Below are 17,574 nucleotides of genomic sequence, written 5' to 3'. Positions count from 1 at the left end.
AAGGAATTTTTAAGACTGCAAACTGAAAGCAAGGTACACAATCTCTCCTATAATATAGTCACTATAAAATGTGCAAAGAACCAAGAACATCTGGGTCATTTTAATATTTGAATGTCTTACAGAAAAAAAGAAAAAACAGACTTTTGGTTTTACTTGAAAAAAAATAAGGCTTTCTAAAAGATTTTCCATAGGCAATGATTGTGAAAGCTGAGCTCTCTCTCCCCCAAAATAGCAAACTTATACTTTACTGTTTTGCATTTAACTATTTAGCAATATTGCCTTCCCGAGGTCAGCTTAATCCTATAATTAATAGGTTTATATCATTAATAGCTTTTTATTCTCATTTAGAGCATTTTGCCACATAATTTTTTCATACTGTTTGTTCACAGAGCAAGACATCTTCCTTTTTGTTTCTGAATGTTTCTGAACTCTGCTCTGTCCCAAGCCACCACCAACAGCTTCACCTTGATTCTCACAAGTCAAAGGAATGTAATTAACTCAGTTCAAGATCAGGATTGTTTGTCCATAAGAACAACAGGCAAGACTGAGCTTTCCTTTGGAAAGTAAACCTAATTTGCCCTTTTTCTATAGTGCTGACATATGCCTTAAAGCAAGACAACCAGAACGGTCCTATGGTCAACATTACCCAGCAATTTTAAAAATCACCTCTTTAAATTTACAGAAAGAGTAAGTCAGAAAAGAAAAAGGAAAGAGATCTTTCAAAAACAGCTGTAGTATGTAAAAGAAATTAGCATGAGTGACTGCAGGGAAAATATCAGCAATAGGCTTTGAAGAAATCTGGCTTGGGTCACTGAAAAGAAAACAGAGGCAGATGCTAGGCTGCCTAGCCCAGGTCACTGCAGGGAGAACAACAGCTGGTTATGTGAGTCTTGCCTGGGACACAGAGTTGGTGCTTGATTCTACCGAGCAATTTTTTAATACATGCTTGATGATTTTAGTATGGGAGAAAAGCTGAAAACCAGATGGATTTTTTGTGGGTGGAGCTATGACAAACTAAGCCATTTATTTAGTAACAATACTTGGTTTTATTCTCTTTTACATGTAGTTGTACACCCAAGAAAAAGAGTACAAATGTGGAGTGGCTACACAGATCTACTTCTGAAATAGAAATAAGAGTTTCTGAAGTGCTCTACCAAGTTATCAATATTTTAACAGCTTTTAAAAGCTGTTTCATAGTAGTGCAGATACTTTCAGCACCATAGAGTCTACATTCACTCCATATTAACTGTAGTATATTTTAAGACATTTTATTTTCACATTCATACGGGGGTCAGAAGAGAGACTGTCCTCTGATCATCGTATCCACGATCACTTTTAGCTGAATGTTAAAGAACTCCTTTTTATAACCCACCAACCAATGTTCAAATCGACTTAGAGAGTTGTTGTTCATCCATCCAAGGCTTTTATTAAAACCTCAACCATCATAATTTCTGAATTATGTTGCAGAAAACTGAACTCATATTATGGATCCTGGTAAGCAGAAGAGAGTTTTTAAAGTGAATTTTCCCATGATTGCCCAGCTCCCCATTTCATGACTCACGCATTCCTTCCAATCATATTATTCATCACTCCTTTTCATGAAGGCAAGAAATTATAAATGATTACCATCTTGATTTGTCTAAGCACACAAAAAAATATCTTTAGAATCAATGGACAACTCTACTCAATAGATCAGCTACTTATTCAAAATATGTTTCACTGAAAATGCAGAATATGCCTTCAGATGTGCCTGCAGTTTTACTAATTGTTCTAAGAATGTATTGCATGCACAAGTCTCTCTCTAAGAAAGAGTCTTATGAGTAGTATTGTAGATTTTAGGTAATTAAAAAGAAACAAAAGATTTTTTTTTCAGGTTCTTACCAAAATACACTTCTCACTCTCAAGTTATTTTTACATTCACTCCCAGGTAGTGTGGGTATTTATTAAGAACAAGTAGGCATAGCAGGGTAAATAGAACTTTTTATAAATTGTGAATGAAAACGTTAAGGAAATTATCTTTTGAACCAATTAAAGAAGAGATAGCTTAGACGTACCATGGTGAGGAGTTGCACAGTACAGAAACAAAAACAGTTCTGTATAGAAACAGAAAAAAGTATATTATCTAGTCAAATAATTGCAACAATTTCATTTGTTGGCTGCAAATTAGGACAAATTTCAAAGAAAAGCTTATACATCAAGTTTCTAGATTACTCATACACACCAACTATACTTATATCAATAGATATTATAATCCTAAAGGAATTACTACTTGTTTACCTGAATCCACAAATCATATGAATTTCATGTTAAAGCTTATTGTACAAAAGTTAAGTTTTGCAGTATTAATCTAAAACCTCCCAACTTTTTTTATCAAACGTTAGAATTGACATAAATATGATAAAATGGGACAATCCCAGATGCCTAGGGTCTTTGAAAACTCTGGTCAACTGAAACATGGCAGTTACACACTTATACACACACACACACACGAGAAACCATATAAACAACAACCAAAAAAGGGAGAATAAGAAAGCTCTTTGCATTTTATATTTTTGCTGTTTTCGCAACCGCTATAAGGGATTTTTTTTAATGTTTGTTGATCCTCACAACAGAGTAAGGAGCATTAAATCCAGCTATAACCATATGTCAAATGCAAGAGCCTGGGATAAAGAAAATAGTCTAAAATTAGTGTTTACTAAATATAATGCTGTAAGAGAATGTATTCATCAACTTCAGTGCCACTATCAGCTTGTCGTAAGTTACGCTCAAATGTTTATAAGATCAGAATTTCAGCTGAAATGAAAAACATGTTTCAGTAGAGACAAGTCACCATACTAGGCACAGCCTTCTTTACTGAACTTCTCGCATCTTCACTGTATTGCTGACAAGACGTTAGAGGCTCTTTCTGGTAGGCATCTTAACGTATATGGTAAGATACTACACCTACACGTGGCAGGATAGAGTATGCTGGTGGTATTCCACAAGTGTGCTAGCTAGCAAAATTGATTTTTAGCTTCTCTCAGCACTGAAGACAGAATGAAGAAGTATGCATGAACAAGACTGCGCTATTCTGACTACCACTTTGCTAGTAAGTTGCATCTGAGGTAGATGTGTATTGCTAGTATAAATAAACTGGCAAAGTGCTCCTGATACAGACTTGACCTAACTCATTAAAACATATTTCAATGAGAAGGAGAATCATCAAGAACTTTCTGGATTTGAGCTAGATAAACTCAATGAGCTACACTTATGAAGTTGCCAGTTGTCATCTTTTAGGTGCTACTCACTTTCTGCAGTTAACATGCATTCAAAAAACCCACAGAATATTGCTGAAAGTTTATAGAATATTCACTACCATTACTGTAATTCTCATGAGGATTTTCTCCACTGCCTGCAAAATAGGAGGTATTTCCTCTCCAGGAAAGCTCATCATGGTATGTAGACAGTTTATGTCAGGTGACTTCATGAAAATCATATAGAAGAAATGAGAAGGGGAGATACTGTAAAACCAAAAAATATTAGATTGCAGTTTACACTATAAACATCTGAGAACCCACGTTTTGCATAAAAATACAAAACAATGAAAATAGTGCAAATAGAACAGAAAAGCTACATGTGTGTAGCTAGTAATAAAACTGCTTACTGTTAAAAGGCTTTCATAGAACAGGCTGTTGGGGTTCCATATTCAACTTAAAATTCCCAACTTACTATGTGAACGTTCAACCATGTAGCCGTCTTATCTTCTAATGTTCTTTCAGATAAAAAAGTAACATCTTTCATACAGTGAAAGATATGTATATAAATGTACAAATATGCTGTTGAAGAGAGGAGGATATTTTAATAATACAATAGGATGATTCAACTCTGCTATTGCTTTCAGATGTCCAACACAAAAAACCCTGTACTTCTCAGTAACCCACTGTTTCTACCAACATTATGCCCATAAATTCCTATCATCATACTATTTCTTCCCATGGTTACACTATTCCCTCTCAAATTCACACCTTTCTACAGCTCCTGCCTCCCTATGGGATCCTTAGTTCAAGTCGAGAACAACTGCTTACTCCTTTTTGACCACGCTATAGAGTGCAATCCTGGACCTAGTGTGGTAACATCTTGCTGGCTGTACCTTTTTCCTCTTGTAGACATCTTCTTTCTAGGCAGTCTTGCCAAGATTTTTCTGTGAAACATACAAAATTTCTACTAGCTTGAGGTTTTTTGTTTTGTTGGGTTTTTTCAGCTGAGGTCTTACTACGATCCATATTTTACGTGAACTTTTATTTTAAATAATGTTTGCACCGTTTCTTTTTAAAACATCATGCTTTCATCACTGTCAGCTCTGATCAATCCTACATCCTTTAACACAGACTTCAAAAATGCATTGCAAAGCAGCTTCCCTACAATGTGAAACAACTTGACTATTCGTTTTACAAAGCCAATGTGTGTGTTTGGTTACAAATACTGGAGTATTTCTCCAGTATTTCCTTCACAGGACTTTTTTTAATACTTGTAAAGTTTGATTTGAGAGAGTGCTGATCCCTATTCTGTGAAGCAAGCTAGCGTCATTAGGATGACAAAATCAAGTCTTATTGTGGCAAGAAGAAACATCATTTATTGTCAACAACACACTGCTATTGATTTGAACTCCTCCTTGCCTCACGGGTGAAATAACAAGCTCCTACACACAGACTCACTAAGCATACCAATAGAGGAGAGAGGCAAGAAAAATACTAAAAATGGCTGTATTAAAGATACAACAGGAAATATATGACTCATGAGATGTAAATTCTTTTATCTGTATGGAATAAATTGAAGAAGAGCTTAATATGGCTTCTGTGATTTCTATGGAGTTAGATTAGAACAGAAATACACCTACCAATAATACACCAGATTTAGGCTTCCCAACCAGCATCTCCTAACTGTTCAGTACCCTCTGTGAAACAAGCCAGCTTCATTTTCATCATCTAATACGTGACTATTCACGTTTTTAAAATGACACCTTATTTTAGCATCCTGGTTGGCTGTTTCAGTGTAAGATGGGGAACTGATTGAGCATACAGTGTAAATCATCCTTTCACATTTCTGGCAGGATCTCTTTAAAACAGAACTAAGAAACAGTCTGTCAACACGGATAGGTTCGCTCTTTTTCTATTTCTGAACAACAGACTGCAATTTTCAGAAAAAAATCCTTATCTTTCTTCTTAAAAGATACAAAAAAGAATAAACCATAGTTAGTCATGCAACATCAATATAAATACCACTTTGCACATTAATAGTTCTTTTTCTAGAACTTAAAGCTATGCCTTTAAGCAAATTTGCAAACCAAAAAAAGTAGTGAGATGAAATGCTACTTATGTTGTCTAATTGCACCCCAAATTTAAGCTGATTTCAAACACTTTTGTAACACCAAAGTTAGCATGCTAGAATTCCACAGTCCATCTCCTAAAATGTGAACAAAGTAATATACAAGGCATAAAGAATTATTTCAAGATAACTTCTTTTTAAAAATACTGAAGTGTAGGGAACAAAGCTATTTTCATACCACATCCAGAAAATGGATGAGGTGTGAAAGAAATCTCTTGTTTAATGTGACCTTTGGCTGTACTTTCACTTGTCATCATTATGAAGTAGCTACTTTCAGTGCCAACACATAAGCTGCGTTATATTACCCTGTAACAGTAGTAGCACGTCTTTCAGGAAGTGTTTCATACTCCGAGAAACTGGTGGCAGAATGCACTGACAGCACTTACCTTTGTAACTGCTTATAATAGGTCTTATTCAACAATAAGACCTCATTTACACAAGGAAATAAGAGTGACTGTACTAAATTTCATAGAGCATGTCACATAAACTAGTATATGTTGAGGAACTCCCTTGGAGTTCTCAGCTTCAGTGAAAGCATTCAAATAAGGAGAAATGTAAATTTCAGATTGGAACTCTGCCTCAAATAATAATATTCAGAGCTTTGTTACTGTGCACAGACCAAAAACACTGCATCGTTAAGATCCACAGCATACTTGACTTTTCTTAACGTATGTAATTAAGAAAATATTTCTGGAAAGCAAATGAATTTGAAATTCAAGTAAGATTAATAGAACAAATACGACAAATTTACGTTTTATACAATGGTAGCAAGCTGCAGAATAAAAATCAGTAGCTGTCATTATCTAAAGCTGTTCATCTAACACCGTAGAGAGAAAAACCATTGATACATACTGTACACACATTTTTATCCATGTATATAAATCAAAGGAAACAGCTTCCTTTAAGGCAAGCATATGAAGATACTAAAGCAAGATACAAATTAAATATTCATACATTCAATATTTCAAAATAAGGAATTTGGATATACACATGCATAATTTAAGTTCTATAGTGAAACCTGTCTACAGAGGCCATTTCTACTGTATTTCAACAGCATTGAAACTTGAAATGTACAATGCAGCCTTTCCATGCTGTGTTAAAACTTTAAATTATATAGTAATTCATTTCAAGCACTAAACATAGAATAAAGGCCATGTTATGCACACGGCACTTTTGTAGAGGAACTGCTGCTGTGCCCTATTCATTACAGCTCTGAAACAGGGCTGTCAGTCACAGCGCTCTCCTGCAAGGTGGCTTCCAACTGCCCAACGAGTTACTCATTGGGAACTGAGGTCAAATAGGCAACTTGAGGCAAGAGGCTCGTCGGTCCACAAAAACCCATCAGTCAGAATTGACTCAGAGTCAGATTCTGATCCCAGGCACCTGTTTGAAACTCCATAGAGCTGGTGCTCATATGTGAAGCCTAAAATTGGCCCCTTACGCTGCTTTTATACATTCACTCAAGCCTCTCTGGAGTAAAAGATGAGATTTCAGATTCCTTTTTAATTGGCAAAAGAAAGCAACACAAAAACAGGCTTCACAGCAATATGTTGTGCACTAGGAATGATTCTTTGTGAACACGGAACCTGAGAGTAGTTTACACATAACAACACAGACATGTTAAATTTTCAGACCTTATAAATTCCTATGCATGCAAAAAACAGTGGTGAAAAAAACCCCTACTACCCACCTTCCCCCCTCAACACGTATCTTCCTCTGCGTATGTCTAAAGATACCACCATTCCTCCCCATATATTTAAAACCTTGCTGCTAAAAAGGAACTCTCCATATGAGTTATTCACGTGAATATACTATTTTCTTATTAGAAGTTAAATGTATTAGTTCAAATATCAAGAGTCTCATTTAAAAAACATCTATTTTATTGGGACAAAAATATCTCAAGTTAACTTTAAGAATAATTAAAGAGTACTTATTAAGGGGAAAATAGAACTACTCTGTTTCTACATGTTTTAAAGTAAACATTTATCTTTGCTCCTTAAAGGTCACTCATTTGATCTTGACACATCTACGAAATAATAGAAGCAAAAGCTAAATAAGTAGGAAAGTGATATTAAGCAATATAAAGCTAAACAAAATTAGTATCTACATGGTAAATTACTTCATTGAAAACCATCTATGGATTCTGCAAAGAATATACTTTTGCCTTAGAGCTAGTACTTTAATTTTCAAGAACCAAGAAAAAAAAAAATCAAAACTAGTCAGTAACAATGCAGCGTCGAAAAGCAATAAACTCAAAATTAAGTTATAAATAATTTAAAGCATGTCATGAAGATGTATTAATAATTCATCAGATAAATAATTTACTAAATAATCAAATAAATAAATAATGAAATACATAAATAAATCAGCAAATAAATAATTCTGCAAAATAACCTAAACAATAAGTCACTAAAACAAATGACAAACCTACAGAACTACAATGATTTTCTAAATTCTGATAGTTTTAAATAAACAAATGTATATAAACTAGATCAATCTTTGGTGGATAGAGAAATATTTTTCATTGCTATTGGTAAATTCCTGATTACACTGCACAAGGATACAATTTTAGATTTTACAAGAGTGCAGTTTTTCCCTTGTAAATTATTAACATGATTGCTACAATACATCCTGCTCTGTATTTTACACGTAATCCCTCTATGTAGCTCATTTTTCCCCCCCAAAAATGAAAATCTCTTTACAACACTCTTAATTCACGTATTTCTTTTTTTTTCCTTAGTGCAGTACTTACAATACTGCAATAGCCTTCTTGGTGGTTCTCTTACTGTCTTCTGCAAACCTTCAGAAGTTTTGCTGCAGGGGGAAAACAAGTAGAATAACCTTAATTATTACAGATGGTATCTCATTCATTAGTGGATGACAACATTTTATTTGAAAGCACAAGAAAAGCTGTTTTATAATTCTACAAAGCAACTTAATGTGAAACAACCATTACAGTTTGCAGACTACCGAAAGTTTTTAGAAGTCTTTGGTGGAATGAGTTCAGGCAGACTGAGGCCTGTTTCTTGTATTTAAGCTGACACACAATCTGTGCAAACTGGCACTAATTCAGATGTAAAGACAAACCACGAGAAGGACAAAATACTTGGCTGACATCTAATGTTATCCTTGATTTTGGAAGTTCATAGTCCTTGAAAGAATACAGTGAGATCATTTAATATCCACTATCTAAGTACATTCACAATTTAATTAGAACACTGCACTCCAAAGCCAACACTGGTACCACAAAGGTCAAAATCCACTCATCTCCTGAATCAATTTTCATTCTCCATTTATTTTAATGAATAATATTGACAGTCACCATAGTTTTCTTCAAAGTGGTATTCTGTAAATATAGCAGTTAAAGAAATGTGTCAGAGGTGTAATCATGTTATCAATTTTTATCCATTCTGTCCAAAAGGTTTATTTGCTTTCTTCCGTAACACACATTACAGGTAAGAGTGAGACACGGTTTCATAAACCGTGCTACTGACATGGATTCCTCATCTCTGTATAGGACTGTAAAACTGAATGAATACATCAAACCTGAGGTTATATGTTGTATATATGCATAGTTTTTTGCTACTTGGTTCAAAGGAAATCAGTATGCAGTGTTGTTTCTGCCGGTAAGATCTCAAATGGTTGATGGTGTGACTTTATTTCAGCGTTTAAAAGCATAAAGGATAATTTACTCTTAAAATTACCTGGGCACATTATATTTAACAAGTCTCAAATTCTCTTTAGGGATTATAATAAGGAAACACTTTGCTTAATCATAAATTTTATATTTATCTTGGCTAAACACCCTCCTTTGGATAGACTGCCATGTTTTGTCAAGAAAAATCAACACAGTGGAAATGAAGTACTTGTTCTGTTGTGTGGTCATTCAAAAGAGTATGTAGAAGTAATGTAAATGTGCACCAGCGCTGCTGATAATTTCACGCTCTCATACACTCATTTCAATTTGCTTTAAAAAGGACTATTCCTCCTGGCTAAATATAGTCATCATGAAAAAGCATACCTCCCCTTTGAGCTAATAACACTGCAAGCCCCAAAACACAAGAGTACAAAAAACTTCTATATTTTAAGGAATCTGAAGCACTTTCTTCTCACAATATATGTTTCTGAAGTAAGACAAATGAGACTGGTTTTTTTGCTAAGATATTCTCTTTTAGTGCCCAGATTTCTGTTTGAGAATGACAATTCATTCCCACACCACATCTGCAAACCCCATTCACCCCCAAAACAAATCATACATATCCCGTATCCTTCTTTTTTAAAGTAAGGGATCCTTGTAAAAGCAGTATACACCTTTACACATTAAAAGATTTTGCAGATTACTGGGACATACAATGGCTCAGGAATGATCCTGAGGTTCGGGAATCACACCTGCTCTAGGAAGTACCACTTAGTCATAGATCATCTTCATTCATCTGCAGCTTGGCAGCCTCTGGTAACAAGGTCGTTTTTCACCAATGAGTTACAGTAGAGCTAAAACTGTAATTACAGTCACTGATGTCTTAAAAACACATTTTTTCTTCCCTTTAAAATTTACTTAGTTTTTAATTACTTTCATGTTTAATTTGGGCTTCTAATCTATGGTTACAGAATTGACCTCACACAACTATTTCTGTCTAAGTTAGAGGGTCATAATGCCCTGCTCAAATAGACATGTAAATCATTTAAAGAAAGGACACTAAATAGCCAAGGACCTGGGATACAGCCACCTTTCTCTCTCTTGCAATCAAATGCAAATTCCATCCTACACAAGAGGTAAAGGACAGAAACTGAATTTTATTCCATTCCTCTGTTCTGCCACCTGGTCCTTTTCCCCCCAACCCTCAAACATAGTACAGGTGCCTTTACTCAACAGATCATGCAAAAGAATGGTCAATGGAAGACTAAACCAAAAGGCAGTGCCATTCAGCTGTACTCCACGGAGCAAGAATACCAGGAATCGAGTAATTGTGTGCGTTCTGTACTCTGCCCAGGCTGAGAAGCTGAATGCTACAATAAGGAGGCCACCTTGCTGGTACTCAAGTTAATCTGGGTGATAATGCAAGGAACTGGATTGTACCACGCACTCAAGAACATATTTCAAATATTTACAATGGCAAAATTATAAATAAGGCTCACAGTAAAAAGCACCAAGCAACAAGATCTTCTATTTTCCACCTTTTGATACTGCCATCATCAGAAAGTTTCTTAGTTTGCAGGTACAAATCAGATCAAAAGAAAGTGCATACTGCTGCTTCTTCCCTTTGGCAACTCATGAACATAGGAACCAGAGGAAATTTTAGAAAGAGATTACCATATAATTTCAAAATTTAGGACAGATTTTTTTTTTTTTTTTTAATGTTCAGGAGTAAACACAGGGGAAAAGAGAAAGGCTGGACTGACATGCTTAACCAAATCATAGATAATGTAAGGTACCGACCACTATATTCTGACTCACATTTTAAGGATTCTTTGAATTGTTATGAGTTTCATAGAATATTTTCCATTACCAATGAAAAAAAAAATACTGCAATGAATTATTACATTCAGGAACTTAAATAATATGTAAATCCTTTCCAGACCAGAAGCCTCATTCCTCTGCCACACTTCCCTCCCTCTATTTATTACAATAGATCAATTAAATTAAAAATTATCTGTTTGGTCCACTTCACATAGAAAGATACTTTTGTGACTCAGTACAGTACTTCATTAAAATTTTTAGTGTATCTCTGATTTTTTTAATCATAAAAAGCAAAGAAGTGCTTATTATACATATTGTATAAGTCTGTCTAAAAACTGTAAAAGTAACCCAGTCTTACAATCAGTTATAGGATAATTCTGAGTATGTTCCTGGTAAGAACTTTGAGTATTTCTTGAATAACTTTTTAACCAGCTTCTTCCAATTGTCTCTTAGTAAAAAATCAATTTTAAAATATTAAAACATATAGTAAAATGTTAAATCCCAAACTACTGAATCATCTGCTACCAATACAACACATAGCTCATTTGACTGTTATGACCCATGTTTCCTAGTCGATTTTTAGACAAAAACAAGCAGATTACTAGCAAAGGTTTATCTCAAATTCCCACATGTACAGCACGCCACATTAAATACATGCAAATCAACCTCCTTCTCCTCTAGTTTTTTTGAGCTGACAACTCATATGACCTGAAGCCATGGTTAATGATTACAATTATTTGACTTTCATATTTATACAATCAGTCATCAGATATGCAAGTTAATTGATTTTAACAGATAGTTTTGTATTCTAATGACCAACAGTAAGCGTACATTTTACTAACCTCTTGATTTATAAGAAAATAAAACTTACATCAGTTTTCACAATTAACCCTTCCTTGTATTGATTTGCAGTATCCACTGCGGACTTCTCCATAATAAGTTAACCTGGAAGTACTCCAAACTATTGGATCTTTATTTTGGTAGCAAAATTTGATTTTCCAATTAAAGACACTCTTCTATTGTGTTTAAAAAACACAATTACTACCCTATTTAAACAATGCATTGTCTATTAATTAGAAATGATGAAACATAATTAATGCTTAAATAAACAGACTGGGCAAAAAATTAATTTACAGTTATTTCATATTCAAATTTCGCTACTTAAAGTTCTTTTCTCTTTTTCAAAGAACCTTAGTCGTGCACTTCTTGATTCTAATAAGCCCTCAAATGTCATATAGATGACAGAATACAACCATACTTTTAAGATCCTTATTTCTCAAGTAATATGCTGAAGGCCAAAGCATTCCTCTGTTGCCATCACAAAACATATTACTGAATCAGTTACCTTTTTTTACATGGCTGAAAATTTATTCTTTGCAATTACATTTTTATTTCAGATGCCCTATTTATTGAAGCATCAAGTACAAAATTACAAATTGCACAGATTTGCACGTGAAGGACTGACTACCTTTTAAGTGGATATTGCATCTTACTCTTAAAAAGATCAGATCATGTCTTATTCCATAGACGGGCTCTCCCAATTTAGGCCTTAATTGTTGTTGGACTAAAGGCTTATGCTCCAATTTTGGTAAAGCAAGAGCTGCCGAATCCCTTTCTTGGTATATTTTAATATCAATACAGATATTTTAATTTCTGCAAAATGCAGAATCTTTCTACTTTCTATAAATAACTGAATGAGGTGCTGAGCCTATTCATCTTTTATCCAGGTGAGCATCGTACACTCCAAGTTCTGCTACCATTCTCTTTTTGGCTGTCTGCTCCAATTAATTCCAAGTGAAATTTATCCATTATGAGATTCTGAGATACATTCTCCAGAACAAAAAGCAGCACAGAGACATTAGAGCACTCATCTCAGATATACAATGCTGATTCAAGTTCCTATGATGTATCATGGACAGAAGAAACTTAAAGCCATGTTACCACAATCATGAACAAGCACCTTAACCTCTAAAACACTGTTTAATGGACTTCTCTGATTTTTAAAAGGTCCTGATTTCACACTGAACATAATGAGAAAGGTATTGAATATATAATAGGATTCTGTTGCTTTCTTAGCAGTTATGTTCCTTAAACTAAGGTCTGGCATCATGGCAAATACTGATAATGCAAATAAATTCTCTTCAATCTTTCCTTTACTGGGAAACACCTTCTTGGTCTTCAACAGATCTTGATTTCGTCCTGAACATAATGAGAAAGTCTGGGGGTCTGCAGAAAGGGGAAATCCATCCCACCCTGATCACTAACCCAGTTTTAACACCACAGATATCAATGCAGAAAGACCCTGGCTTCTTTTGTACAATGCAATGCTATGAGTTAACCACCCTGAAGACTGACTATAAGGTTTATACTTTTGTAGCGAAGGCAGACCTTAAGATAAATGGAAGGGTGATGTACAGATCTTAAAGTTATACGTAAAACTCCAATATAAATGGCCAGAAGAAAATAGTGGGAAATAAAAGGTAAGACAAATACACTGAGAAGAAAATCTATGTATATACTTTATGTGTAAAGATCCAATAAACTTAGAAAATAGATATAATTCCTATTTCCTAAAAATGCTTGATATTCTCCACTTCTCTTTAAACTTGACAGTGTTAAAAGTTACAGACCTGGTCACATCAGCTATGGAGAAAGACAAGTAAAATTTAACAACTGCATAAGCATGGGCTGACTGAGCCAAAGCAGTCCTACTCTGACTCATAAATACGGCACATTCATTTAAGTTAGAATTAATATCAACATCTTCACAAGATGCCTGAACTTAGATTAAGGCGGAAACAAAAAAAAAGAAAATACTGTTTACAACTCACTATTTTAAAAAAGTATGTTAATTGCTCATCATAAAGATCGATGAATAGAAGTAGCATATGACTAACAATACTCAGTATATTTATTAAAAACTGAGAGGAAACAGAAAGTAGAAAGCAACTGGTGACAACTTCTGATGACAATTTTTATGTCAAGAATTGCAACTACAATAAATTCCAGTTAAAGGTTAAATTAAGGCTATAAGTAGAAAGAAGACCAATAAAATGCATTGTGGGAAATCAGAAAGTAGCATAGCTAGAAAATATCCAGCTGTAAGACAAACATTATGAGTGCAATGATAGCATGCCACCATCCAGACCACTATGGCCAGTTTGGATCACGAAGACTCTTAAGGGGATCATGACAGGGGGAACTGGGGAAAAAAAAATCCAGAAGCTCAATACAAGTGGCTTAGTATCCAACTGTCACTGCATAATCTCAGTCACAAAAATGAAGCTGAGATCCATGAAACACAGAAAACCACTTACTATACTGGCCCTGTTGCACAGTCAGACGTTCTTTTGCACTATTTTACATATAAGAAATAAACATGGAAATGGATAATAAGTTTAATACAACTAGGTAGGTAAGTTCAACTATCCATATCCAAAGGTGATCCAATTTGATTAGAAATCATCACAGATAAGGGTTTTCCAATGTCCTCAATGTAGAAAGTATAGCCTTTATGATGTTTAATTAACTCCACACCAAAAGCATTTAACTATTTTGTAACTCTTTGTATAACCTCAACAAAGAAAAAATGTATTATCTATCAGCTGGATCAGTTCCATACAGCCATATAAAACCCAGCAAAGGTGCAAGGCATGGAAGGAAAATACCAAAAAAGGAGAACAGGGGAAGGAAAAAAAGACATACTGCTCATTTTGATGACAAAATTGTCTAAGCCCACACATAGGTCATCTAAATGTGATAAAAACCACATTCATAGAACCTCAAAGCGTCAGTTTGTGAATGGAAAACCTTACACCACCTCCAAAACTGTTTTATTTCTACCAACATCAGTAACATTTGCACTCCCTAAATCTCACTCCATTTTATAATGGTAACTAAATTCCACTGGACTTATTAAGAAACAGATTAATAAGAATGGCAATAGTTCGCTTGCATAAAACTGGCCTACTACTTTGATGCTCCCTGTCTATAGCAAAGTGGCACATAAATACCGCGTAAGCAGCCAATGCCTCTTCTGACACGAAGACTCCTTCTGAGATAGCCAGTGTCACCGGGAGAACTATTGCTCGTGGCATCCAAATGGACAAAAAATGGAAACTTCACTGCTAAAAAAACCGAAAGGCTGCACAGTTTCTCTTAGAATGAGTGACTACTTCACACAGAATCATCAAGTTAGTGAATGCAAACCACAGCAGAAAACTGGTGCAAATTTCAACCCTGTTAGTGGATAGATGAATTTAGGGAAGAGGATGTAAGCATCATCAACGTAGGACAAAATTGCTGGGTTTTATTTTAAACATGCTTAAACTCAACATTTTAACTTAAATATTTAAGAATTATTTTAGTCCATACATTTCACATCTCTTGCCACCTGAAGCTGGTGATCCAAATGTCTAGAATAGCACATTTGGAACACTGAGTTATATTAACATCATACTAACTATAGCAGTTCAATTTCAACAAATTTCTCTGGGTTTTTGCATATCACTGAATAAATGACTCTGGAATTAGCTTACTTTTCTTGGAGGCATTATATGAGATTATTTCTTAGTCTCCTCCTCTTTGATTTAGTACTCCTCTTAAGATAATTTATTAATGTTTTGGATATCTCATTCATCATCCATTATTACTGGTGTCATAAATTAGAGGAATGGAACAAAGCACTGGACTATACACTTTTTCCATATTCATCAATAAAATAGCCACCTCTGTTAGCAAGCACTATACAAAAGAAGTTGGTTTATCCACTATAGTGAGACCAGGAGCACTTTTTTAACTCAAATCCCCAAACAGATCATTCGATTTATAGTATAATATGTTATTAGTGAAGTAAAAATCAGGGCTTCGCCTTTAAATATAAAAGGATAGAAACATCTGGTCTGCAAAAGAGAAAAGCACTTCAGACATTGCTATGTCCTGTAAGTTACTCAGATTAATTAGAAAGCTGATGAATACCAGTCTTGCATGAAAAAAAATGCTTTAATGGTTGAAAATGCTGTAATTTTGCCAGCATACTATAAAACAGTAAAAAGGGGAGGAAAGATTCAACTAACAGAAACTTAAATGGCAGCATTTAAGTCTGTGATATTATTTCTCAGAAGACAAGTTACCTAAACTGGTGGTAAGGAGGAAAAACAAAGTCCCTTGCCATCACTTTTTTTTTTTTTTTTTTTTTTTTAAGACAACCTAAATACAAAGGACATTGGAAAATACAATTGTGAAGATTTCAGAAGATTTTCAAGATAATGATCACTAACGGGAATCCTATAGGTAATAAGTTACATAGCAGTATACTATGCTATATAAAGTACCTGAAGAAAGATGAAATTAATGTTATTATGAGAACATTAACTACTGACTTAGCAAGATCATTACGTCTGCATTAAATTACATCTTTGAATTAAGTCTGAATATCCAAAAATTCACTTTTTGTTATTTTAGGCAAAGACTCAGTTCATACATTTTGTACACATTCACACTTTACATTCCTTTACCTAAAAGTAAATCTCTCATTAAGGCAAATTAATATTTTACACGATATAACAGTACTGCACTCACCTCTTTTCTAACTGTTACATCGAAAAGTTTGAGCCAGGTTTAGTAATTCATTAATGGAATCACACACAGAAGTTACGTTCTTATAATAAAAGAAGAAAAGGATACATGTTAGATTTCAATTGGGTAAAATGCTTCAGATTAGCAACTGTGTATCTGATTTCTAAAAGTGGAACAAATAGTTATTTTTTCTTCTTTAGGCATTACAGATTAGGTATTTCAGGCTCCAATGTGAGCTGAAAACAACAAAATAATTTGTTCCAACTAAATAAAAAGTCTTTCATTGTGCCACCTCTAAATCAGGACCCTCATTATTTTCCATATAGAACCTTCACTATCTATAGTAATTGATGATTAACAAAACATACTTGTACCAATGCTTTTTAAAGCATTTTAAAGCTAATTCAACTAAACACATACATACAGATGCATTTTTCCCTTTATTATGTTTAGAATTATTAATGAAACACTAATGAACTATGTATGACACTTTCCTATAGCTACAATTAGCAGTGGAATGGAAAACGAAATATGTGAGCTGCAGCTTTTGTTAGTCTCCAGTTTGATCGGTGTTTGGCGAAGACCATGATACCTGTTATTCAATCTATAAAGGCAGCTTGCAATCAAAAAGAACCTTGTCATTACATGACTAAAAATAGGTAGTGCCCTCCTTGTACTAAGGTGCTTGTGGTTTGAAGACTGACACAAAGCAGAGAAACCAATCCCTCCTCTGCTTGAGAGCAGCCATTTGCGCTCTCACTCTTATCTCTGCTTCACTTTGTATAAAAATGTGCATTGTCAGGGAAACACTGAGATTTACTCTCTTCTCTGTCGACTACGATATTCACCCATCATGTAGGTCCCCTGAATTCCATTTGTAGCCTCAGTGAATTTCTAATTTCTACAACAGGGAACTCTAATAGACAGGAGACTATAAGCATGTCATACCCAAAATTTCCAGCAGCAGTCTAGGGGCTAACAGGTACAAGATAATTCTCTGGTGCAAAAAGACCTTTATTGAACCTGGTGTCCCTTGACCGATGGGAGTGCTCTAGCAACTGAGGTAGTAGCCAAAAAAATAAGGGGTTGGCAATGGCACCACCATTCCGTCATGCAAGAGTTTTGATGACTTAGTGTTTCCAAACCATCTGAGATTTTTTCCCTTCCTGGTCTTT

General features: G+C 34.6%; 1 protein-coding gene across 2 annotated transcripts in view; it reads right to left on the bottom strand.

Moving 5' to 3' along the window:
• TBC1D5 (TBC1 domain family member 5) overlaps window positions 1–16,453 on the bottom strand; it is a 311,060-nt gene extending 294,607 nt beyond the window's left edge. For both annotated transcript variants that reach the window (XM_050891710.1, XM_050891711.1), the window contains exons 1-2: window positions 16,403–16,453; window positions 8,117–8,178 (exon numbers count right to left, since the gene is read on the bottom strand). The gene's annotated coding sequence lies outside the window, so the exon portion shown is untranslated. The remainder of the gene's footprint in view (window positions 1–8,116; window positions 8,179–16,402) is intronic.
• Between the last annotated feature and the right edge of the window lie 1,121 nt (window positions 16,454–17,574).

Source organism: Gymnogyps californianus, chromosome 2 (genome assembly GCF_018139145.2).
Source record: "Gymnogyps californianus isolate 813 chromosome 2, ASM1813914v2, whole genome shotgun sequence".
Classification (NCBI taxonomy): Eukaryota; Metazoa; Chordata; class Aves; order Accipitriformes; family Cathartidae; genus Gymnogyps; species Gymnogyps californianus.
Note: the sequence above shows the minus strand (reverse complement) of the source record. Positions and strands in the feature narration are given on the sequence as shown.